The sequence below is a fragment of the Equus asinus genome, chromosome 3, assembly GCF_041296235.1.
Source record: "Equus asinus isolate D_3611 breed Donkey chromosome 3, EquAss-T2T_v2, whole genome shotgun sequence".
NCBI classification, from domain to species: domain Eukaryota; kingdom Metazoa; phylum Chordata; class Mammalia; order Perissodactyla; family Equidae; genus Equus; species Equus asinus.
This window is the reverse complement of record NC_091792.1, coordinates 150,009,500-150,034,306: the sequence shown is the minus strand read 5'-3', so window position 1 is coordinate 150,034,306 and position 24,807 is coordinate 150,009,500. Positions and strand designations below refer to the sequence as shown.

The window sequence follows — 24,807 nt, the reverse complement described above, 5'->3', positions numbered from 1 at the left end:
CTCAGAGAAAAAAAAATAAGCCATAGCGGAGGAGGCAGTATGTAGTTGGGGAGGCTATCCATGTTTAGGGGCAAGAGTTATATGGGACTTTCTGTACCTTCTGCTCAGTTTTGGTGTGAACTTAAAACTGCTCTTTTTAAAAAGTCTATTAAAGAGAAATTATAAAAAAAAAAACCATTATGAACAATGCAAGTCGCATGGTGTCAGCCCCAAATTCAAGCAGTAGAGAAATACCTCCTGATCGGGGAACTGCAAATTCCCATTGCAAAGGAATGTGCATCAGGATCAGGAGGAATTTGTGGCTATTGTTTTGCCATTGACCACACTTGGGAAGGTATTAAACAGGGCACAGATATGATCAGATTTGCAACATGGAAAGATCACCCTGGTGACTTTATAGAGAATGAATTGGAAAGTAGCTTCGCGAGACGTCAAAAGACTGTCAAGAAGCTATGGCCACAATCCTAGCGGGCAGTGGGAGTCTGAAGAAGGATGAATGACTAAGAATCTGAGAAGGAGCAGCCGGAGCCGTAGAAGGAAAGCCAATTAGAAAAGAAGAGAGGAGGGGAAAGGTTGGAAGATGACTGAAATGTCAGAAGATGGAAATAAAAATAACCTTGGACAGAAAAGAAGCCCTTGTATTTGGCAACAAGGAGGTTGAGGCAACCTTTCTGGAACATTCTGAGGGTTAGAGGGGCTTGGGGAATTTATGGGAGGTTTAATGAAGTAAAGGACTTCAGAATGCTCTAAATCTACTCAAAGACGCCTGAGAGATGCCAGGCTGCTGGTGCTTCCCCTCGACGGAGGAGGGGTTGACTGCAAACCCCTCAGAGCGCTTTGTGCGCTTCAGTGTGCTGGCGACAAGGACGGACTCGGCAAATGGAGCCCACTGGAGGTGTGGGAATCCGCAGAAAGGCCACGTCTCACCCTGGGAGCCGTTTTTGAATAAGAAATTACCCCTGTCTATCTTCGAGCACTGAGAAGAAGGTGACTAAGATCAGTGGTGACAATCCGGGGAGCTCGTGGCCCTGTCTGTCTGCAGGCCACTCCGGCACCACCTTCTGCCTCCGCCTCCCTCCACCCCAGCCTTCTGGCTTCCCCAGCGCTTGCTCTTGCCATCACCCCTCAGCACACGCTGTTCTCGTCCTGGCACACTGTCCGGCAGCAATATTTAATGGTTGAGTAAGGCTGCGGGCGAGACACTGGGCTTGATTCCCGCTGAGCCTCTTGTGAGTTGTGTGACCTCAGCCAACGTTCCCTGGGCCTCGGCGTCCGTAAGCATAAAATGATAAGGCCTGGCTTGCTATAATTCAGTGATTCAATAAACGGCTACAATAAACGGCCGCCGTTATTATTATCGTCGTTGTTATTTTCTAGAGCTTGTTCGGCCTTGCAGAGTCCCTATTTGAGACAGGAAGGGGGAGAGTGAGAACAAAGTGCCGCTAGGGGGCAGCACGGAGCCTTCGGGGAACGCAGGCTCAGGACCACACTGGGAGTGTTCTGGCTCATTCACCCTTGGCTGGAAGCTTCTCCTGCTTCAGTTTCCTGGTCTATAAACTGGGGTTAATAATAATAACTGCTTTGTTGGGTTGCTGGGAGGCTAAGAATTAGTAAAGATTAGATTTATCTTCCAATGACAGAAACCCCGTAATAACAGTGGGTTAAATCTGAAGATTTTATTTCCCTCTCAGGTAAAAGCCCAGAGGGCAGTGGCCTGGGGCTGGTCGGATGGCTCTGCTCTGTAAGGTCCTCAGAGACCTGACCTCTTTCCTCTTCACTACACGGCCATGCTCTCATTTTCGTGATCCAGGGTGGCTCTCCAGCCCATCGAATCTGTGCTCCAAGCAGCAGGAGGAAGGAAAAAGGACGACAAAGAGCCAAAGAGTAAATCTGCACTGTCTCTTGAGAAAGTTTCCAGAAAGCCGCCCTAGGACACTTCTGATGACACCCCCCTGGGCAGAACTTACTCACGGGACTTCACCCGCCAGAAAGAAGGCCGGAAAATGAGGGCTTTATTCTGTCCAGCTGTGAGCAAGCTAAAAGTGCTACTTCTTTAGCTGAAAGCAAGATTGGGTATTGGAGAGACAGCCAGCTGGTTGTGGCACTTATGTGCCATTTAGTCCTTGGCACATATAAGTGAGCAACAGATGTCTGTTATCGTCATTATTATTATCCTATGACATATGCTTTGCTTCTATGAGGACAAGTGTGGTTTCCTCAGAGAAAGACATAGCTCCAAGGTTCCTGGGACTCCGCGGTTCTGGTCCTTGGAGGCCAAGAGCAATCCTTGTGACTGTGAGGCTGGATGTGTTCTTCAAGATATCCCGCCAAAGTCTTCACCCAGGTGTTTTAAATTACATGACATTGTTATTTCTATAAATTGGGACATATACTCTTTGGAATGTTTAGGGCGAAAATGTCTACGGTCTTCATTTCAAATAGAGTCTAGGGCTGGCCCGGTGGCCAAGTGGTTAAGTTCACGCGCTTTGCTTCGGTGGCCCAGGGTTTCGCAGGTTCGGATCCTGGGTGCGGACATGGCACCACTCGTCAGGCCATGCTGAGAGAGCATCCCACATAGCACAATCAGAGGACCTACAACTGGAATATACAACCAGGCACTCAGGGGCTTTGGGGAGAAGACGGGAAAAAAAATGAAAAAAGAAGATTGGCAACAGATGTTAACTCAGGTGCCAATCTTTAAGAAAAAAATAACAATAAAATAGAGTCTAGTCTTTGAATTGAATAGAAAGATTGTTGTGTAGTTTAAAAAATACCTGAGAGAAATACATTTTATCTGAATAAGTTATGGATACAAGAAAAAGTGTTGGTAGAATTAGATGGAAAGCCGCATAAAAGATAAAGTGTTTGAATATGTAGGTATTAACATGGGGTTTTCCTCTTGAGTTAATTTAACTCAAGTAAGACATTAAATCATGAGATGTCACCAAATTGGGCAGGTGCATGTATGTTTTGAATCAGAAACTTCAAAGCGAATATGACGCTTCAGAGCCAGGTGAAGAGCGCTTTCCACGTCCATTCTGTCCGGCAGAGTCAGGCGAGGCCGAGATGAGAGAGTCACTGAGGGCGCAAAATTTCAGGAAGCATCCCTCTCAGGGTCCTGGAAGAACCATGGGGGCCTCATTCACCTCACCCTAGTTCTGGCCCTGCCGTTTTTTGGTTGACTTTTTATGAAGACAATCTTTACTTTAAGGATTTTGCATTGAAAAATTCAAAATGTGTAAAGGTTGTGGAATATACTGCTTAATATTTGAAGGAACCATGGAAGAAGACTCACCAGAAATAATCTGAACAAATGGGACAATTCGGTTAATGCTATTGAAACACCGCTAAAATACTTCCAGGAAACATGGTTTATGCAATAAAATAAAACCACTTGGATCCTGTCAGATAAGAAAATTGACTTCTTACTTTTCAAAGTGGGAATAATTAACAATATTCAATTACCTCTATTCTTTTCATGAATTCACAACTACATAAAAATTAATATAGATATTAATAATATAATATTTCTTCCCTAAATGTTTCTTATAGGGTTGTTTTGTTTTGTTTTTTAAGAGGTTTTTCATTCACAAGTTAAACAACGATCCATCCAAAGTAACTGACGGCCTATTGGCTCGGAGCAAACAACGAGTTCAGGATGGCAGCAACTGCTATTTCTAACATACGAAACAGATAAAATTCTCAGAAGGTGCGTTGCAAAAAGCTCTACTCCACAAAACTGGAACATTGACAATTTTCCTGGTGATGTCAGTGGTACTCCAGATGTCCCCAAATCCTACTACTCAACTTGAACTCTCATTTTAGGCTTTGTATTTTGCTTTTCCAGTTTTGCTAATGAGACAAACATGAGTGATATCCTTGATGTATTAGTTATAGTCAAGGGTACATCCTATAACAAATTGGTCTGGAATTTCAAATCCAACACAATCTGTCCTACATCCAATAGTTCGGTGGGGGGATCTCTTTCACAGCAAACTTCCAACGCTGACCATCTTTGGATTATACTGCTTGACTAAGGAAAGCAAGATTTGCATTATTTTGCTGATGTCAATTATATCTTTAGTAATCAAGACATTCTTTCCAGTTAAAGTTGCAAAATCATCTCCATAAATTACGTTTATGGTCCCAATTGAATGGTCATTAAGGTAGCTCTTCAGTCTGATAAAATCTGCAGTCATGGGATGGATATATCACTATTTCTGTTCAGGGCTTTGGTGTAATCCAGCAAGTCAGCAGAGAATTTACAGCCCCCCACCCCCACCCCAGGGCATGCACAGGGCTGCCATGTGATAGCCTCCCATCTTCATAGAATTTCAAGAGTAAGCCACTTTGTCCTGTCCACAATTAGTCCATGAAAAATAAATACTCTTTCTAAAATATCAGTGTAATGATTAGACATACAAAATACATCTAAGTCATAATCTGGTTGAGCGTCACTAATCATGATGCAGGACTGTGGGCCGCCATGATGGAACCGGCTAAGGAGGAGGAGCACAAAAGATTGTTGTTACCTAGCTGTTTGAAATTCTCATGTTGTTAACATGGGTTGGATGACCAGGCCATCTCATAGCAGCCCGTGTAACCCCTTAACTGGACTGGTTTAGTAGAAAGGGCACTGGACTTGAACACAGGGTGGCCAATTTGTCTTGGTTTGCCTTGGACTGTCCCAATATTAGCACTGAAAGTCCCTCACCCTCACAACCGCCTCAGTCACAGGCAAGTGCAACAATTGGTCATCCTAACTTGGTCACAGACTCCCAAGTCTGCCGTTAACTAGTTGTGTGACCTTGAGCATGTTGCTTCGTTTCTCAAAATTTGTTTCCTCAGGGGTAAAATAGAGGGAGGGGCACCTCTCTTCCAGGCCTGCTGTGAAGACTCAGGAGGAAAACCATGCCTCATCCTTGCTTCTGGCATCAAGGCGCTGCTCACTCCAGGGACTCAGTGTAGTGGTCTGCGTCTCGGTGGGAGGGGATCCTCCACCCCTCGCTGCCCTGGCTCACTTGCATATCTAAAGTGGTTGTGACTCAGATATTTGTAACCCAGGGACTCTTTTCTCTATTTAATAAGAGAAAATTCTGAGCCTTTGTAGTTTGAGATATTGCCCAACCTGAGGTCCGACATCTGATTACACTGACAAATGTATTTTGTGTTTCGTTACGAGGCTGTAGTATATCTTTGAGTTTTTAATGTATTCAATGTCACATCAGGGGAATTTTTAAGAAAAGTCATTGCTGTTTAAATCCATTTGTAGGAAACCATGTTTTTGAGTTACAACATGAATGTCACCTGATTTTCAAGAAAGAAGAAGCAAGGCCAAGTTTCAAACCTGAGCAAGGGAACTGGGCTTCCCTATTTTCTAAGTCATTAATATTTAAAGGAGCCATAGAAAAAAGAATCACTGAAGTAATCTGAACAAAAGGGAAAATTCAGTTAATGCTATTGAAACACTATGAAAATAATTCCAGGCTTTATGACCCAAGCTTATCCCAGACACATAACCTGAGAGCTGGTTCCTGCCTCTGCTGGAAATATTGGGCATTGATTTGAAGGCAACTGGTCAGTTTTCCTGCGTGCTCCATTTTTTATTTACTTTCTTTGCTGAAGACTAATGGCTTTTAATGTATGTCTTTTTAATGTAATGTCTTTGCTGGCTTTGTCAGCAAAGACAAGTGGATAAAAATTCAGAAAGAAGAGGATAATTGTTGCTGGGTGGGTGAACCAAGTGGATGGGCTTTGGGTATAACATTCTGGAAAGTTAAAAATGCCAAACAAAAGCAAGCTCTTCCCTAACTATTTCTTCAAATTCAAGAAGCTCACTCATTTCACATTTTCAGATTACAAAAGTTCAGAGTATCTTAAATTTGGTGTGTTTGTTTTATGTGTTCTTTTTTTCCCTGAAGTCCTGTTACTTATTGATGACATATTTAAAAATTAATGGCCACTTACAGTAGAGGAAATTTGTTATTCTAAATTCTGATATGCCACTGCTTCCCAATTTTATCTGTTAATAAAAGCTTGATGGTGAGTAAAGCCCATCATCTCCACATAAAAAGAAAAAGAAAGCAAAACAAAACATAAGGTAGCTTGTAAAAGAAAAAAATATAGTGGGCAGTAATCAGATTTAGGGGAGACATATGTTGAAGCCAGGAATTGGTATCAGGTTTAGAGCTCACAAGAACAACTTTTACTTAGTCCTGCTCTGTCTCCTGGGTGGTGCTGTGTGACATGGATCAAATCCAGTCACTTATTTGTAGTTTAAACTCCTTCCCTTGAAGATGACCCTCCCTGACCTGTAAGCTCTCTGAGCAAGATGCTTACAGACAGCACACTCCCCCAAAGTCTTCACTGGGTCACTTAGGAATCTCCTTACTGGCAAATGGAAATGTTACCTTTGAAAACTTAGTGGGTAATGTAAGATTTCCCTGTTCAGATATCCTGAGGAATAAAACAGTAAAAAGCACCTGGTGAAGAAATGACACAAAGTGCGTTCTCAAAAATCGTTAGTTCTCTTCGCTTCTCCCTCCGGTTCAGCCACTCCTCACTTGCTACTTCTCATGGTGAAACCACTAGAGGGATTATGTCTTTGCATGTAGTCCTACACAGGGCCTTGAAGGATAACCAAGTCACGGTAATAATAAAATTGCAACAACAAGAACAGCAAGGGGCAGGCCCCGCGGCCTAGAGGTTAAGTCCGCGCTCTCTGCTTCGGCAGCCCAGGGTCTCGCGGTTTGGATCCTGGGCGTGGACGTGGCACCGCTCCTCAGGCCATGCTGAGGCAGCGTCCCACATAGCCCAACCAGAAGGACCTACAACTAGAATACACAACTGTGTACTGGGGGTCTTTGGGGAGAAGAAGAAGAAGAAAAAAGATTGGCAACAGATGTTAGCTCAGGTGCCAATCTTAAAAAAAAATTAAAAAGAACAGTAGCAAGAACAGCCCTGTGCTGACCACTCTTGTTCCTTTTTTTTGAAGAAGATTAGCCCTGAGCTAACATCTGTTGCCAATCCTCCTCTTTTTGCTGAGGAAGACTGGCCCTGAGCTAACATCTGTGCGCATCTTCCTCTACTTTATAGGTGAGACGCCTGCCACAGCATGGCTCGCCAAGCGGTGCGTAGGTCTGCACCCAGGATCCAAACTGGTGAACCTGGGGCTGCTGAAGCAGAATGTGGGAACTTAACCGCTGCACCACAGGGCTGGCCCCTGGCCACTCTTGATATGCTCATTATTTCCTTCATCCTCACCACACTCTTGTGAGGTGGCTGCTATTATAAGTCCTTTTAAAAACGGAACAAGGGAGGAACAAAGCTTAGAAAGACTAAATCATGTGCCCAAGGACACCAACGTGAACTGGTGGAGCTTGGCTTTGAACCCAGAGAGTCAGACTCCAGAGCCTAAATCTTAGTCTTTTTTGAGTTGATAAGGAAGGTCTCAACAAATGCACACAGAAGTGGTCAACCATGTGGCACTTTACGGTTGCCAATAGCTTTTACATGCATGGTATCATCTGAGTCTCAGACGCCCTCTGTGACTAGAATGAATGCTCCCATTTTATGGATGGGAAACATCCACTTTATGGACAAGGCCCAGAGAGGTAGAAAGACCTGTCCAAAGTCGCACAGTAAACAAAGTCTGGGTCTTAAACATGAGTCTTCCGATGCTTAGTCAAGGGAGATTCTTCCGCGGAAATGATGCGAGCTTCAGATGCTCACCTGTAAAGTGAGGGCAGTACCTGGGCACCTGACAGCTATAACACTTACATCTCTGAACAGTGTAGGCACTAAAAGTAAAAAGTCCTATGAGTCAATGCAAGCTTTCAGAAGATCACATTCAGTTGGCGTTTGAAGTTCTCAGAGTTGAAGACTATGCAGGAGGAGAAGGTGCAACTCCGTCCTGAGAGGGCGAAAGAGAGAGAAAAGCCCCGAGTGAGGCTCTGTAGAGGTCAGGGTGGCTGCAGGCGCAGATGTGCAGAGAGGAAGAGAAAACCAGGGTGGGGCGTTCGGGCAGGAAATGGTGTGGAACTAGGTTCAGATCCCAGCTCTGGCATTGACCGAAGACCTCAAGGGCACGGGTGCGTCATTTCCTGTCTCACACATGTAAAATGGGCTGAGTGATGCCGCCCACTTCATAGGGATGTTGAGGGTGTTAAATGCCTGGTGTACTGACTGCGCTTAGTGCAGTGCCCGGGGTGGGGTTAGAGGCAATAAATATTATTATTATTATTATTATTAGGGGAGATTAGGAAACATTTCATGAGGTTAAAGAAGTGTTATGGTGGTCTCTAGTGTGGTTTTAATGTCATCCATGCTTCCTAGTCATATTTTCCAGGGACAAATTGGATTCATGGGAAAACATTCTACCTGAGTCCTAGAGCAGGCAAGTCACATGACCTTTCCGAGCCTCAGTTTTCTCTTGTATAAAATGGGAATCACATCGCACATACCTCATGGACGGGGTATGAGATCCAATGAGACGGTGCAGGAGAAAATGCTGGGAAAAGCATGGGACAAAGGTGGATTCCTGGAGTGGTGGTGATGAAGACAATATTATAATTTTTCAGTCATCATCTTGGAATTTAGGGCAAAAATAGAATTTATAATAGCCTGACTCTATCTAAACTGCCCTTCTAGAAGTTGAGTATATGTAAAAGAAAGCTATGGGAAATATTCAAGGTAAGTAAAATACCAGAAGACTTAGCAAATAGTCAGTGTGAACGCTGAAATACAAGAATGGCCAGCAGAGGGAGGCAGATGATCACGTTGGTTTAAGAGCCCATTTTCCTACCTGTTCAGAGTGGACTTGACATTTTCGCTGTGTGCAGACCGTACAGCGTCCATGTGCTGGCTCTGGCTCTTGTTCTATAGGCTCTTGGAATTCATGGGGTTAGACATATGAACAGTAAGTCTGATCTGAGGGGCCGCTGTTTAAATGAAATGGCCTTTTCAGACCCCACATTTCAACTGCCCTTCCTTACTAATTCCTGCCCTGGGGTCTCCCCAGTGTCTGCCTCCTCCACTCCCTCTCAGGACATCTTCAGGTCTTCACAGAGCCCAGTACTTCTCGCTGACCCCCTCTCTCAAACCCACATCCACGCCCACAGAAAATCCCATGGGCTCAACCTCCAGAATGTGCCCAGAATGTGACCACATCTCAACACCCTGGTCAAGCCCCTAATTTCCTCAGATACTTGCAAAAGCCTCCTTTTCTGGGTTCCTGCTTCAGCCCCTTCGGGTATATTCTCTCCAGAGCAGTCAGAATGGTGCTTTTGAAACGCAAAGCAAATTATGTCACTTCCCAGATCAGTGCTGTCCAGTGGCTCCTCATTGCCCTCAGAGCAGAAGCCACAACTGCAGGGTTCTCTGCCTCCCCCATCCCAAGCCTCCCTGCCTTCGTCTTCTCCTTCTCGCCTTTGTTCACCAGCTCTGGCCACACTGGCCTCCTTGCTGCTCAGCATTCCCCACTCAGGGCCTTGCGCTGCCTATTCCCTCTGCCTGGAGCTCTTCCCAGATACCTGCATGGTGGGGTCTCTCTCCTCCTCATGTCTCGGCTTAAGTGTCTCCCCTTCTGTGAAGTCTTCCTTGACCACCCCCTATACGTTGTACCCCTCCATGCTTCTTATAGCCCTCTGCTACTTCTCTGCATTATTTTCCCCTATGTTTATTTACTTGTTTATTTTTTGGTGAGGAAGATTGGCTGTGAGCTAACATCTCTGCCAATCTTCCTCCATTTTTGTATGTGGGATGCTGCCACAGCGTGGCTTGATGAGTGGTGTGTAGGTCTGCTCCCAGGATCCAAACCAATGAACTCTGGGCTGCTGAAGCAGAGCGCACAAACTTAACCACTATGCCACCAGACCGGCCCCTCCACATTTATTAATTTAAATCTTTCCTGGTGCTTCCTAGGTGCTGGATAGTTTCTAAAGCACTTCCAAAATATCTCACTTAATTCTCACAAAAGTCCCTGTGTGGTGGGTCTTATTATTATTTCCATTTTATAGATAAGGAAACTAAGGTACAGAATGTAACTTGACCAGAAAGTTCCAGAGTTAGTGCAGGCTGGAGCCTGGCTGTACACTGCCCCCACTGACTCTACCCAGGCTGCCTCCCGTTGCACTGAGCACCATGTTACAAGGTGTTTAAGTATATGCTTACCTATTTTCTGTCTTCCCCCACTGGAATGTAAGCTCTAAGAGGGCAGTTTCCTTTGTCTATTTTATCCATTGCTGTATTCTTAGAAAAGTGCCAGCGTAAACTATGTGTTCAGTAAATATTTGTTGAAGGAACGATTGTACTTAGCATGAATAAACTATATAATGAATAGTTATAAAGTCCATGAGCGCTGGGACTATCTGTCTTGTTTGTTGCTAAAACCCCAACACTTAGAAGAGCAGTTAGGGAAGCCGGCCTGGTGGCCAAGTGGTTAAGTTCACGTGCTCTGCTTCAGCGGCCCAGTGTTTCGCCCATTCAAATCCTGGGCATGGACATGGCACTGCTCGTCAGGCCATGCTGAGGCGGCGTCCCACATAGCACAGCCAGAGGCACTCACAACTGAAAATACACAACTATGTACCGGGGGGGCTTTGGGAGAAAAAGGAAAAATAAAATCTTTAAAAAAAAAAAAAAGGAAGGATTAAAAAAAAAAAGAAAAGCAGTTGGCCTAGAACTGGCACTCAATAGGTATTCTCAAATGAACCAATGAGTAGGTTCTGGTTTCCTTATCAGTAAATGAACCAGATGGCCTTTCAGGGGCCAGTGCTCTTCCTTCATGCTTTCTTTTATTTAACAAACGTTCAGGAAGAGAGTCACTGATGATTTAAGACGTGGAAGACATGTACAGTGCCTGGTCTATCAGTTCTCAATAAATCATCACTGAATGAGTCTGTGATCACAGGAACGGTTTTGGAAGAGCATTCTGAATGGTTGTGTGGACTGTGCTGTGGATTGGGAGAGACAAAAGCAGGGCATGGAGGGAACCAATGAGGGTGCCACCATCAGATCCAAGCAAGAGGCAGTCAGGGCAGAAAGATGTGAGAGAGATTTGCAGGAGTTGCCGGCTGGTCTGAGCACAGGGAATCGGCTATGCCGCAGACTGAGGTACAGAGTGAAGAGAAGCTACCCTGGGGGAGAGGAGGAGGAGAGTGGATTTGGGTGTGATGGGTGTGAACCGTGATGAAACATCCATTTAGAGAGGTTCGTTAAGGGAGGGGAAATTGGGATCAGAGCTGGGGAGAAGAGCTGTAAGGAAGCAAGAATAGATGAGATCATCAGAGGACAGAGTGAAGAGAGAACACAGCTAGAAACAGAGGGACGCCCAGTTATAGGAAATGGAGGAGGCAGGACAGGAGAGACAGTCAGAGAGGTACAAGGTGAGCCAGAGAGGGCAGTGCTGTGGAAATCAAAGGTGAAGCTATTTCCATGAAGAGAGGGGGAGGCCCAGTGCCAAGATCCGCCAAAAGAGCAAGGAGAATGAGCTCTGAAAAAGAAGCCATTGATAAACCTCAACTGGGTAGAGCTGTGCTGCTGGGTGCCAAGTGGGAAGGGGTTAAGGAGGCACGAGATGGCGACTTCCTTTGCTCTTGCTGGCTGTGACTTTGGGCAGCTTGCCTGTTCCCTGGGCTTCAGCTTTTTCATCTATGCCTCCATCCAACAGTTATGAAAACTAGACAAGATGAAGCAAGTAAACTACTTAGCACATAGTAAGTTTTCATTAAATGGAAACTGCAATCAGTGACAAGTAATACAATAAAAAACGAAGGAGGTGAGTTTGGAACTGAAGAGAGTTATCTCAAACCTCGAGGAGTAGGTGGATCAAGGAAAGGCTTCTTTGAAATGTCAGCGGGCTTTGCTCTCAGTCACTCCTGATCTGAGGCAGAGATTCTGTAGTGACAAAGAATCAAAGATGCCAGGGGCCAGCCCAGTGGTGTATTGGTTAGGTTCGTGCACTCCATACTTCGGCGGCCTGGGGTTCTTGGGTTTGGATCGCAGGTGCAGACCTACACACTGTGCATCAAGCCATGCTGTGGCAGGGTCCCAAATATAACATAGAGGAAGACTGGCACAGACGTTAGCTCAGGGACAATCTTCCTCAAGCAAAAAGAGGAGGATTGGTAACAGTTGTTAGCCCAGGGCCAATCTTCCTCACCAAAAAAAAAGAATCACAGAGGCCAGATGGAGGGAGCAGTCGGTGTCCTGCAGGAGGTTGGGAGGGGTAGGTCCCAGGGAGGAGAAGGAACACTGCTTCCTCACAAAGACAGGACCAAAGGGCAGAGCAGAGGGGAGTGACAGCAAGTGACGAGATTGATTAAAAAGAGCAGGAAAGTGCTAAAACAGCATGGGTGGGAACTATGCTACTCCAGCAACTGAGCTATATGGCTTTCTTGGAATTGATTTAGGCCTGGTACTGGATGCAGGGCCCTTGAAAGGTCGCTTTCCACTCTCAAAGCATAGATTGGGCCCAACTCTCGAGTTCAGAGATGAATTAGGTCGAGTCTTCACCTCAAAGAGCTTACAGTCCAGAGTGGGGAGCAGGACAAATAAAATGACTCATTCATTCATTCATTCATTCCTTCATTGATCATTGAACAAGCTTTATTAAGCTTCCATTATTTACCAGTCACATCGCTAAGGCCCACCCAGGGTCCCTCAGCCCTCGGTCCACACCTCCAGGACACAGTTTATTGTTACGGTCTGTTTATATGTCTGTTTCCTCTACCATCTCTAAGCTTTTAGAAGACAGGACTTTGTGGGTTTCATTACTTTAACTCCAATGACATAGCGCTTATTGGTGGAAACTTAAATATAACATATTAAAAACACAAAATTAAGTCACAAAGGATGAAATAAAGCAGATCCTAAAATCAACATAAACAGCAGCAAATTAACCCAACTGTATATCATATTAATAACAATCACCAAGACACAAGGAATTAATTCAAGTCTTGTTTGAACCTAATACCCTGACTGAGCTATGTTTCAAGGGCAAAAATAACCACAAGCAAAGCTTGAACTTTAATTAATAGGTCTGTATTGACATATTGCATGTTTTGTAGGTTAGATAGAATGAGTCCATAGAATGCACCTATAAAATGGGAGAAGATGAGGACAACACTGTGGTGTTCGATTTGAATTGGCGGGATCACTACCAAGTCATACATATTTGCAGATGCAAAATCATTTAGCTAAGTTGCTATTTTGCCATATTGATTTTAATTCCTCTGATGTCCTAATTCAACAACATTTGTTGAATGCTCACTATATTCCAGACACGGTACCGAGCACTTGACATGAAATATTTCATTTGATTCTCACAGCTACACTGTGTGATATATAAATTGTTACGAGAAACGTGAGAAACTTGCCTGAGGTAGAGGCAGGGCCAGGTTTGGCAACCCCAGACTTGTGCTTGCAATCACAGGGATAAATAAGGCAAATCAATATAAAACCTTTTGGCCCCATGATAAAACACTGTATTCATTTGTGATGCGAACTTGATCTGACTGCTGAAATAAGTTTTATGGGAGAACAAAAGATTCTTGGGAATCACCTAATCCATCAATAAAAATATCTTTGTGTTCATTTGGCACGGAGCATATTCCAAGTTGCCTGGGAGGCAAGAACTCGGGGTTTTAGACCTAGCTCTGCCAATCCCTCCTGCACAAGGTCTGCATGGCCTTGTGCAAGTACACTAGGCCTCTCTGGGTCTCTGTTCCCTCTTTTCTAAATTGAAGGAGCTGGAGGACACAGGAGTCACAGACTCAAATGTCTGCAGGGGTCAACAGGTGACACAAATCAGTAAGATGGCCTGATAATCTGTGTTCTGTTTATGGTGGCAGTGACCCCTTACCTTCAGCCCAGTGTTGCCAGGCAGGTGTGCAGGCCTGAGGTCACCTGATCTTCCAACTCCTCAGGAAAAGCCAGGAATCCAGACTCATGTGACATTTTCCAAATCTTAAATTGGTAATAATAATAAAAAAGCTTGTTTGAGGAGAAAAACAAAAACAAAGCCATACCTTATACCAGTATGTGGCCCTCAGGCCAACACCTGTGACTTGCCATCAGATGAACTCTAAAGTCCATTCAAGGATTCTTTGTAGAAAATGAAATGGTCCCTTTGGGCGTGGAGCAGACATTCCATGCCCTAAAATGTGATGCTCAAAGCTGATTATCTGGTTCATCTTCCCAGAGTTTTTCAAGGTTACAATGGGATAGTGGACAAGGTTACACTGGGAAAGGAATCCTGGTACTTCTTTGGGCCTTTTTACCTATAGAAAGAGGAGGCTAGAAGTCTCTGGGGAAGGGGGAAATGAAGCTAATGTCCACTGAGCACGGTTACATGTCAGCGACTTGTCATGAGTCATGCCATTTGTATTAGTTGGGATTCCCCAGAGAAACAGAACCAATAGGATGTGTATGTGTTCACCTGTCAATATATACATAGAGAGAGAGACAGAGAGAGAGAGATTTTAAGGAATTGGGGGGCCGGCCGGGTGGCGCAGCAGTTAAGTGTGCACGTTCCGCTTTGGCAGCCGGGGTTTTGCTGGTTTGGATCCTGGGTGTGGACGTGGCACCCCTTGGCACATCATGCTGTGGCAGGTGTCCCACATATAATGTAGAGGAAGATGGGCATGGATGTTAGCTCAGGGCCAGCCTTCCTCAGCAAAAAGAGGAGGATTGGCAGCAGTTAGCTCAGGGCTAATCTTCCTAAATAAATAAATAAATAAATAAATAAAAAGGAATTGGCTTATGTGATTGTGAAGGCTGGCAAGTCTAAAACCTGCAGGGTGGGCCAGCAGGCTGGAGACCCAGCAAAGCTAATAGTGCAGCTCCAGTCTGAAGGTCGACTGCTAGCAGAAGTCCTTCTTGCTCAGGGGAGATCAATCTTTGTTCTATTCAAGCCTTCAACTGATTGGATGAGGCCCATCCCCATCACGGAGGGCAATCTGCTCAAAGTGCACTGATTTAAATGTTAATCTTATTTACAAAAAATACCCTCTTAGAAACATCCAGAATAATGTTTTACCAAATATCTGGACACTATGGCCCAGGCAAGTTGGCAAATGAAATTTACTATCATACTGTTTCATCCTCACCATGATCCAGTGAAGTAGATTACTATCCTCATTTTACAGATGAGGAAAATGAATCTCTGAGAAGTAAAATGACATACAAAACACAGGGGAAGGGCTGGCATCAAACCCAAGTCTTTACCCAGTTCTGATATTTTATGATTCTAGATATTAATGCTACTATTTGATAAAGGTAAGACCCAAGTTTGTGATGTGTTCCAGGATCCAGGGAGCTGACTGCAGAACCCAGCGCTCCAATCCAGACACCCAGGGAGCACTCCACAAGGGGATATTGTCATTCAAGTTGCCTTTACGCGGACGCATCAGGGGTGCTCCTTCCTTGGGTCAGGCAAGACAGTGGCCTAATGGACCAGGGAATCATTTTCCTGCACCTGCGCCTTTCCAAGGTCTGCTACATTCTATCCATCACATATTTGCTGGGCGTTTTCTGCATGCCAGGTCTCGTGCTTGGGGGCTGTGGATACAGAGGTGTGTGGGACACATCCTTGGCATCAAGCTGCTGTGGGTCCAGTCGGAGAGTAAGGCATATGCAGTGCCGTGAATGGAGACCTGTGGGGAACTAGAGTAGACAACCTGGACTCTGGTCCCTCCGACTCTGGGGTCCTGGCCTCTCCTTGGATTTTATATCCTTGGAGCCTGGCACACAGCTTAGCATGTAGTAGGTGTTCAATAAATGCTCACTGAATACCTGCATGGATAAGCAAGTAAATGGAAATTATTTATCTTCATGTCTCTACCCTTTACTACATGGTCCTCTTAAGAGCAGGGACAGTAGCTATAAATGTGGGCTCACAACTTGGACTATCTGACTTTAAAGTCCAGCCACCCCTCTTACTGGCCGTGGCATAAGATCTCTCCAAGGCTCAGTGTCTTCAACTGTGAATCAGTGCTAATAATAGTTCTCAACATGGGGGGCCGGCCCCGTGGCCGAGTGGTTGAGTTTGCACACTCTGCTTCAGTGGCCCACAGTTTTGCCAGTTCGGATCCTGGGTGCGGACCTAGCACCGCTCATCAAGCCATGCTGAGGCAGCGTCCCACATAGGAGAGCCAGAAGGACCTACAACTAGAATATACAACTATGTATGGGGGGGGGGCTTTGGGGAGAAGAAGAAAAAAAAAAAGATTGGTAACAGATGTTAGCTCAGGGTCAATCTTTAACAACAAAATAGTACTTAGCATGGAGTCACTGTGAGAACCAAAGGAGAGAATGAAATGAAAGTGCTCAGCAGAGTACCCAGGGCAGAGTAAACACTCCATACAGAGTAACTATTTTATTGCCACAGTCATTATTCATTTCTGTCGTTCTGGCGCACAGCAGGACTCAGTAAGTAATTGTGGGTGACAGATGGCTGAATACATTAATTTATCTGGGGCTTTTGGGGGAAGAGGGGCAGGCAGACTCTCCCTTTCTTTTCTTCTCTGGATTGTTTCATCTGAGCTCACTGTTGTGTCCACCTCAAAGGCCTTGCTAACCATTGACACCTTGGAGAGCAAGGCAGTGGAATATGGAGGTTTGGTGCAATGAGGATGCAGACCCAGTGAACTTCCAGGGATCCTTTTCCTTGTTAATTTTTACCTAGTCCCTAAATTAGTCACGTCTCAGGATGAATCAAGAATGGATGAGGAATTAGGGCGATCTTCAAGCTTGAAGGGAAAGAGAGCAGCGCAGCCTTCTTCCCTCCTATGCAGGCACTCACTACCTCATTAGATATCTACCTGAAGCACATTTCATTAAGAGATCAGCCAATTTGGTCCTACTTGGAAAAGGCCAACTCTCTATAACTACTTCCCAGCCCTGCAGTGGGACCATCAGGACCCTTCTGGGCCGCTGGCTTCCCTCGATTTTCCACACACTATCTCTTAGGTAGTAGGAATATTTCCAACCCTTAAGGAGAATGTGGCTGATGCGTGAGGTATCTCTGCATGGAGACAGATAAGTGGAGATTGCTTTGAGGAAGGCTCTGCGATAGGGTGGAGAAAAATGCTACGTGGCCTTGGGCAAGTCACTTCAATTCTTTAGGCTTGAATTTTTTCATCTCTATAATGAGGAAGCTGGACAAGATGATTGTTAAGATCATTCTTGCTCTAAAATTCTATGATCCTTAAACCGTGAGTCAATAACTTGCCCACCAGCAAATATGTGTGGAAAAGAATGCTGTTTAGGGAGATTAGTCCAGCACTAGCTTGTAGGATAGACTGGGGAATCTAGTAGACCCTGTAAAAGAGAAACCCATGTAGATGCTCATTAGAATCAAGGAAGGTGACCTCTCCTTGTGTTCACAATGAAAGGGACCAAAGTACCCAGTGCCTCTCCTTTCCCACCACACACCACCTGAGACACAGCTAGCTTCCAGCGATTCCTAATGATGATTCCCAACCTCCCTAATAAGCGTGGCCTAACCTAAGCAATTCTCTAATGAATACTCTATGATTTCCTTGAAAGTGATGAACATTGCTGGTTTCTTAAGTCCTTGCTATACTTTTGTTTGTTCCAAGACCAGAGAAAGTTGGGATATTGCTTAGAGGGATCAATTCTCCTGGCTTCTCACTTTCCATTTCCTTAGTTACACCACGTTCAATTAGATCAGGTGGTGCCACTCTGGGTGTGATTCGGTGTGGAATCACCATAATGGCCAGACTCATCATCTGGAAGGCATCAACTTATTTTTACATCTCACTGTTTATCTTGGCTTGGCAAAAATTTCTTAGCAACTGGAAACGTTTGCATAAAAATACCCACATTTCAATTAACCTTCAGGTATCCTTGTTTGAATTCAGTAAAAAGTTTTTGCCAGAAAGACATAATAAAATATATTTATTTGAGCCAAGAATAAAAGTAAAACAAATATGTTTTGTGGGAAGGAATAATATTCTAAAATGTTTGCCTACATTTTGTCCTTTTAGCCTGAGAGTGACAATATACTGAATTTTCTTTCTGAATTGAAGAGCAAATATAGTCAGTTAAGAATGTACTTTGAGGGGCTGGCCGTGTGGCCGAGTGGTTAAGTTCGCATGCTCCGCTGCAGGCAGCCCGGTGTTTCGTTGGTTCGAATCCTGGGCGCAGACATGGCATTGCTCATCAAACCACGCTGAGGTGGCATCCCACATGCCACAACTAGAAGGACCCACAACGAAGAATATACAACTATGTACTGGGGGGCTTTGGGGAGAAAAAGGAAAAAATAAAATCTTTAAAAAAAAAGAATGTATTTTGAATAAACATTGAATAAACATTTGTATTTGAATAAACATTTGAATAAACATTTGAAAAAAATTAATGGATATAATATTTGGATGACAGATTGGGGATTGGACTGATAAAGAATACCAGTTCTTTTCAGGGTTGGTTCCAAACTCTCAAATGTGGGCTCTGTTTTTCTTGATATCAATGGTGTCTTTGTCCAAGACTCAATGCTGGGAAAACTTTATATTTCTTTTGTAACGTAATCTGAGGTCAGCGGGAAGTACCTAAGAGTTCCCTTTTCTCAGCTTCAAAATGCAAATGATTCAGAAAACACTCAGGCTGTTTATTTCAGTACAAGAGAATTAATGACAACTCTGCATATCCCACATCCTGAAATTCAAGACTTGCTCTTCAACTTCTGTTGGATTGACACATTTTATTTTGGTAAGTCTTGGGCTTTTCAGAGAGTGGAAGAAGAATTTAGGGTTACAAGTAATATAAAAATTATAACAATTTTTTTTTTTTTTGAGGAAGATTAGCCTTGAGCTAACTGCTGCCAATCCTCCTCTTTTTGCTGAGGAAGCATGGCCCTGAGCTAACATCAGTGCCCATCCTCCTCTACTTTATATGTGGGACGCCTACCACAGCATGGCGTGCCAAGCGGTGCCCTGTCCGCACCCAGGATCCGAACCGGCAAACCCCGGGCCGCTCAGAAGCAAAACGTGTGAACTTACCCTCTGCGCCACTGGGCCGGCCACAATATAACAAATGTTTATTAAAATGCTCGATAAAATGAAAATTTAGTTATCTAAGGTTGACATATAAAATAGTGTTTATAACTTTGTATCTAATTACAAAACAAAATTTGGGAAATATCATAAAAAAAAGAAAATAAAAATCACTTCTGATTCCATCACCCAAAGATAATTGCCATTTTCATATTTTTGGTGTAATGCCAAACTTAATGCCTAACAAAAAGAAGGTACTCAAAAAGTATTAGTTCATTGACTATGTCCTCAAGTCTTTATTATTATGAATTGTATGTATTTATTATCTTTTTAATGGCAAGCAGAGCATGTGAACTGTTTTGCAATCTGTTTGTTAACATATACCTCAAAATAACAAGACAAAATGAGTTTTCTGTTTAAAAACAGTGCCCTTGGAAGTACTTCCATGACTTAAGCTGATAGATGATCCCCTTTGAACCAGCTGAAGGTGTCTGTGTGTTGTAGGTCAGGTTCTCTGGGTAATAGGCTCTGAGAAGGAGATTTGAGAGCAGGAAGTTTATTGAGGTGCTCTTGGGATCAACACTTCAGAAGGGGAGACAAAAGAGAAAAGAAAAGAACCTGTTTGGGCAAATGGAGAAAGGATGATGCTATGCAGTTTCAGCAAAGAGCTCAGCTGGTCCCAAAGGGAGCTGGGATGGCCCTCGGGTGGTCTTTCCTTGAGGCAAGGGTGGGAACCAGTGACCAGTCAATAGCTGTAGGTTGTCCTGACTTTGTGTGAGCTCGATCTCCTCGCCAAGAGCAATTCTGGAGGGGACTCAGCTGAGAGCCATTAGCTGCCACCACTCCCAGCAGCTTGGGGAATGAGTAAGGAGTGCCTGGGGGCTGCAGAGCATCTGAGCAGCCCACGGCAGCATCCACTGTGCTTTGCCATGTACACCAGGAGTGCTGTGGCTCCACCTTATTTTTTATTTCTTTGGACCTTCTATTCATAAATACCCTCAGGATTCTGTCAATATATCCCAGCAAGTGGGTTGTGAATTGGTTAGTACTTTCTTTCCCTTCAAATTATCTTCTATTTGTTACTGTAGCCCAAATGCTACTGGCTCATTCTTTTGAATATCTTTTATGAACCTGATTTTTGTAAGTTGTTTCACTCCCAGTTTGCTAAAGAAAGGCAATCACATTGGGCTCAAACAAACAGAAAAATGAGACACAACTCTAAAGGAATATGAATGGCTGACTATAATGGCCAAAAATCTAGATCCCAATGGCATTCTGAGAAAGAACTTCTAGAAATCATTCTAGATTATAAAGCACCATTGGCACAATGTGCATGGCCCTCCAGTCACTCTATTTGCTTTAAATGGATCGTCATAATTTAAACAGATAAAGGTGAGAACCTGTGTCCATTTTACCACCAGTGGCTAAGATGAATGCTTTTGGGTCCACTCATCCAAAGGCTGCTTGGCTGTAAAGATTACCAAGCATTTGTTTTCCACTGTCCTCTTCAGATACGGATGTTGGCTTCCTAAATATTAAATAAAAGTATGTTCAGGGAAAAATATTAAATTTAACGGGAATTCAGTGGGATGAGAAGGTACAAAGAGGGCTTTATGGTCTGGAAAACTATAGGAATGATTGAGCAGGACTGAGAAGACAAAGACCTACACCAAGTTGACAGACGTCCCCTTCAGCCCCGACCCAAGCAGAATTAGAGGATTGAAGTGCTCATCTTCCAACAGTAAGACACACACACTCCCATCAGTTAGGCAATCCCAGATCTACAGCAAATCATGATTTCCAGAAACCTGGAGAAAATTCTAGTTTCCCCTTGGAGTGTACTCTGGAAACTACCCAGGCTTCCTTTACACACATTTTTATTCCGTAATTTCATTTTCGCTCTAGGATATTAACAATCATTTATGAAAATTACTAATTAGTCACACTAGCAAGAAATTCCATTTGACATTCTTGGTTTTCTCAATGCTAAATATTGTGAGTTGTCACTTAGCAACAAATTGGAACAACTCTTTGATAACACTAATGGGAAGAATCAATATTTCCTGGGTGTTTCCCTGGATATTTAGGACTAAAAGATCCCAAAGGCTGTGTCACACCTCAGCAACTGATTCTAAGTGCACATTTGGAGGGCCCTCACAGCACCAAGTGGAATGTACGTTTGACAGATTTCCAGTTAATTTGATTGAGCTAGCCAACACAGAAATGTGATTTTTGGAGCAAGTGATCAGACATAGTGTTTACCAATTACAAGTGTGATATTTTATTCTTCATTTGCCTTAACTCTTTGTCTATTTCTCAAGCACTTAAAGCCCCAAAACATGTTTATTAGAGGAAATTCAGAAATTTTAGAGAAGCACAAGAAGAAATAACATCCACAGTTTCACCACCCAAGAACTATAGTTTGGTATATTTCCTTCTGCTTATTTTTCTTTTTTAGAATAAAGAAAAAAAAATAAACTTATTTTCTTCTTTAGAAACTAGGTACCCACCTCAAACAATTTTGAAAAGCCCAGAAATAGATAACAAGGAAAATAAAACTCACCATAAACTTACTCCTGTTGATCCTTAGTAATTTTTCCATGAATTTGTTTTATTGGTTTCAAATAATTGAGGTCACACCATAGACATAATTTTCTGGCTTGATTTTTCCCTTCAGTTTTTATTTTTATCAGATTTCATAGATACACATAGTTAGAATCAAAATGTTTTGAAAGACTTGTAAAAATCAGTCTCTTGACTTCACCAACTTCCCTTTCCTCTTTTCCAGAAGCAAATTTCTTCAGCCCTTTTACTGTCTCTTACAATGGATGGTGTTTTGGATTTGATGAATTGGGGTATATATCAAGAAAATCTTAAAGAGTTAATGGTCTTGACTAAGATATTTACTGTAGTGTTATTTCCATTGAAAACTTTGAAACACAACCATAGATCAAACAGTTAGAGCATGAGACCCTCCATTGGAATATGTGGTTATGTGACCATAAAAATGAGCTTTAGGAAGATTTCCTAATAATTTGGAAAATTCTTATGTTGCCATGTTAAGAGATATAAAGTGGGCTAGAGACTTCTGGTGAAAGATGATGGATAGAAGACACGTATTTACTTTTGCTGACTTCCCAAACTACACCAAATTCTTATTTTTTGTTTGTTTGTTTTTTGGGGGGAAGATTAGCCCTGAGCTAACTACTGCCAATCCTCCTCATTTTTTTTGCTGAGGAAGACTGGCCCTGAGCCAACGTCCATGCCCATCTTCCTCCACTTTATATGTGGGATGCCTACCACATGATGGTGTGCCAAGCAGTGCCATGTCCACACCCGGGATTCGAACTGGCAAACCCTGGGCCTCCAAGAAGTGGAACGTGCAAACTTAACCGCTGCGCCACTGGACCGGCCCTAATTTTTCCTTGTAAATCAAAGAAAATGATGTACATGGTATTAGTTTCTTAGAGCTGCCGTAATGAGGGTCAGCCCAGTGGTGCAGTGGTTAAGTTCACGAGTTCCACTTTGGCAGCCCGGGGTTCGCCTGTTTGGATCCCAGGTGCAACATGGCACCACTTGGCAAGCCATGCTGTGGTAGGCATCCCTCATATAAAGTAGAGGAAGATGGGCACAGATGTTAGCTCAGGGCCAGTCTTCCTCAGCAAAAAAAGAGGAGGATTGGCAGTAGATGTTAGCTCAGGGCTAATCTTCCTCAAAATAAAAGAAAAAACCACACACACAAACACAAAAACAAAACAAAAAAACCCAAACAAACAAAAAAGAACTGCCATAACAGATAACCATAAACTAGTTGGCTCAAAACAACAGAAATCTGTTCTCTCACAGTTCTGCAGGGTAGAAGTCCAAGATCAAGGTGTCCGCGGGGCGGTACTCCCTCTGAGACTCTGGGTAGAACCCTTCCTTGCCTCTTCTAGCTTCTGGGGGTACTCCAGCTTCTAGCTGTTGATCCTTGGCATTCCTTGGCTTACAGCTTCAGCACTCTAATCTCTGCCTCTGTCATCACATAATGTTTTCCTCTTCTCATAAGCCCATCTTATACACTGCACAAATCTCATTTTTTCAAGTTGTGTCAAAATTTAAGAAAATCCAACTCAAAAATCTCAGCTTCCCGGACAGAAAATGAGCCTGTAGCGCTTCAGTATCTTAAAAATGATTCACGCTGTATTGAAAAGTTCACTGTTGATTTTCTTTAAACAGAAACTTCCATTTCATTAAAATATGATTTGATTTGCATAGGTTTTTTTACATACAACTTTTAAAAGACTAGTTCTATTGTGAAAAGTAAGGCTTACCTATAATAAATCTAATGAATATATTTCAAAATACAGTCAGGAAGCACATTCTGTTTTGCTGACTTCTAAGAAATTATGAATTGAAATCTGTCTGATCAAGTAATTAGAGAGCAAAGTAAGTCAGTATATAATTGAGAGCTGAAATGTTTGGTACCATCTAAACATGCTCATCCTTTGAAGCCTATCATTCTATAATTACAATCTTGAAATTCAAGTTCTTTATGGAACGAGAATGAAGTGTGAGGAGGAAGAATAAGAATTTCATCAATGACGGGGAGCCTAGACTTGTATTCTAACTTCAGCTCTGCTATTCACTCTTTTTGTGACTTTGGGTAAGATAATGAAGTCATCTGAGCTTCAGTTTTCTCTAAATTTAGTGGCTTAGAACAATAATCTTTTTATTGTGCACAATTCTCTGGGCTGAGGATCTGAGCAGAGCCCAGCTGCAACAGCTCATGCCTGCCCCCATGCGGTCTCAGCTGGAGGGGCTCTCCTGGGACTGGAGGATTCAAGATGGCCTCACTCACTTTGGGACCCGCCCAGTGGCACAGCAGTTAAGTTTGCACGTTCCTCTTGGGTGGTCCAGGGTTAGCTGGTTCGGATCCTTGGTGCGGACATGGCATTGCTCAGAAAGCTATGCTATGGCAGGCATCCCACGTATAGAGTAGAGGAAGATGGGCATGGATGTTAGCTCAGGGCCAGTCTTCCCCAGTAAAAGGAGGACGATTGGCAGCAGATGTTAGCTCAGGGCTAATCTTTACCAAAAAACAAGATGGCCTCGCTCACATTGTCTGGTGCCTTGGCTGGAGACACTTGAATGGCTGGGGACTGGCTGGGATGACTGGGTCTCACTTTTCTTGTGGTGTTGGCTGAAATCACTTACATGTTTGGAAATTAGATTCTCCTCCACGTGGTCTCTTCTGTCCGCATGGATAGCCTGGACTTCTTTCCATGATTGGCTGGATTACCTCTGAGTAAAAGAAGAATCTATGCGGCTCCTTAGGGTCTAGGCCCAGAAATCCCAGGACATCACATTGGCTGTATTCTATGCATCGAACCAAGTCCCAAGGCTAGCCCTGATTTCAGGGATGGGGAAACTGACCCCTCTCCTGACTGGAGGAGGGGCATAGTGATCATCCTTGCAGACGATCCACCACAAAAACCAATCAGGAAAGTCAGCCTTTGCCACACTTCTCTACCAACTTGTCTTCTCTCAGTGTTAGTAGAAGTTAAAAATTGAAGAGGACTCAAAGCCTATTTGGGGAGAGGAGAGGGTCTTTAAGGGAGAGAAAGGGGATAGTAAAAGAAAAAGGAATGAAATGGAACTAAAAAATCATCGGACAGACTTGTATACATTTAAACCTGGGACTGCAAACCCAGAGCCGCAGCTGCCTCTCACCAATCCTGTATTCGTTGCAGAAAGCGTTAATCAACCACCAAACTTCCTAACGCAGTCCATTCGTGTCCCTAGGCGACCA

The 24,807-nt window shown here is 43.6% G+C and overlaps 1 long non-coding RNA gene and 1 pseudogene across 1 annotated transcript in view; one reads left to right on the top strand and one right to left on the bottom strand.

Annotated features, from left to right (window-relative positions):
- Positions 1-3,821: 3,821 nt before the first annotated feature.
- LOC106827085 (hypoxanthine-guanine phosphoribosyltransferase pseudogene) lies at positions 3,822-8,467 on the bottom strand (annotated as a pseudogene).
- A 10,156-nt stretch (positions 8,468-18,623) lies between these two features.
- Positions 18,624-24,807, top strand: part of LOC139044998 (uncharacterized) — a 46,429-nt gene continuing 40,245 nt past the window's right edge. Inside the window, exon 1 of the long non-coding RNA XR_011502489.1 lies at positions 18,624-18,732. This is a non-coding gene — a long non-coding RNA (uncharacterized lncRNA). The remainder of the gene's footprint in view (positions 18,733-24,807) is intronic.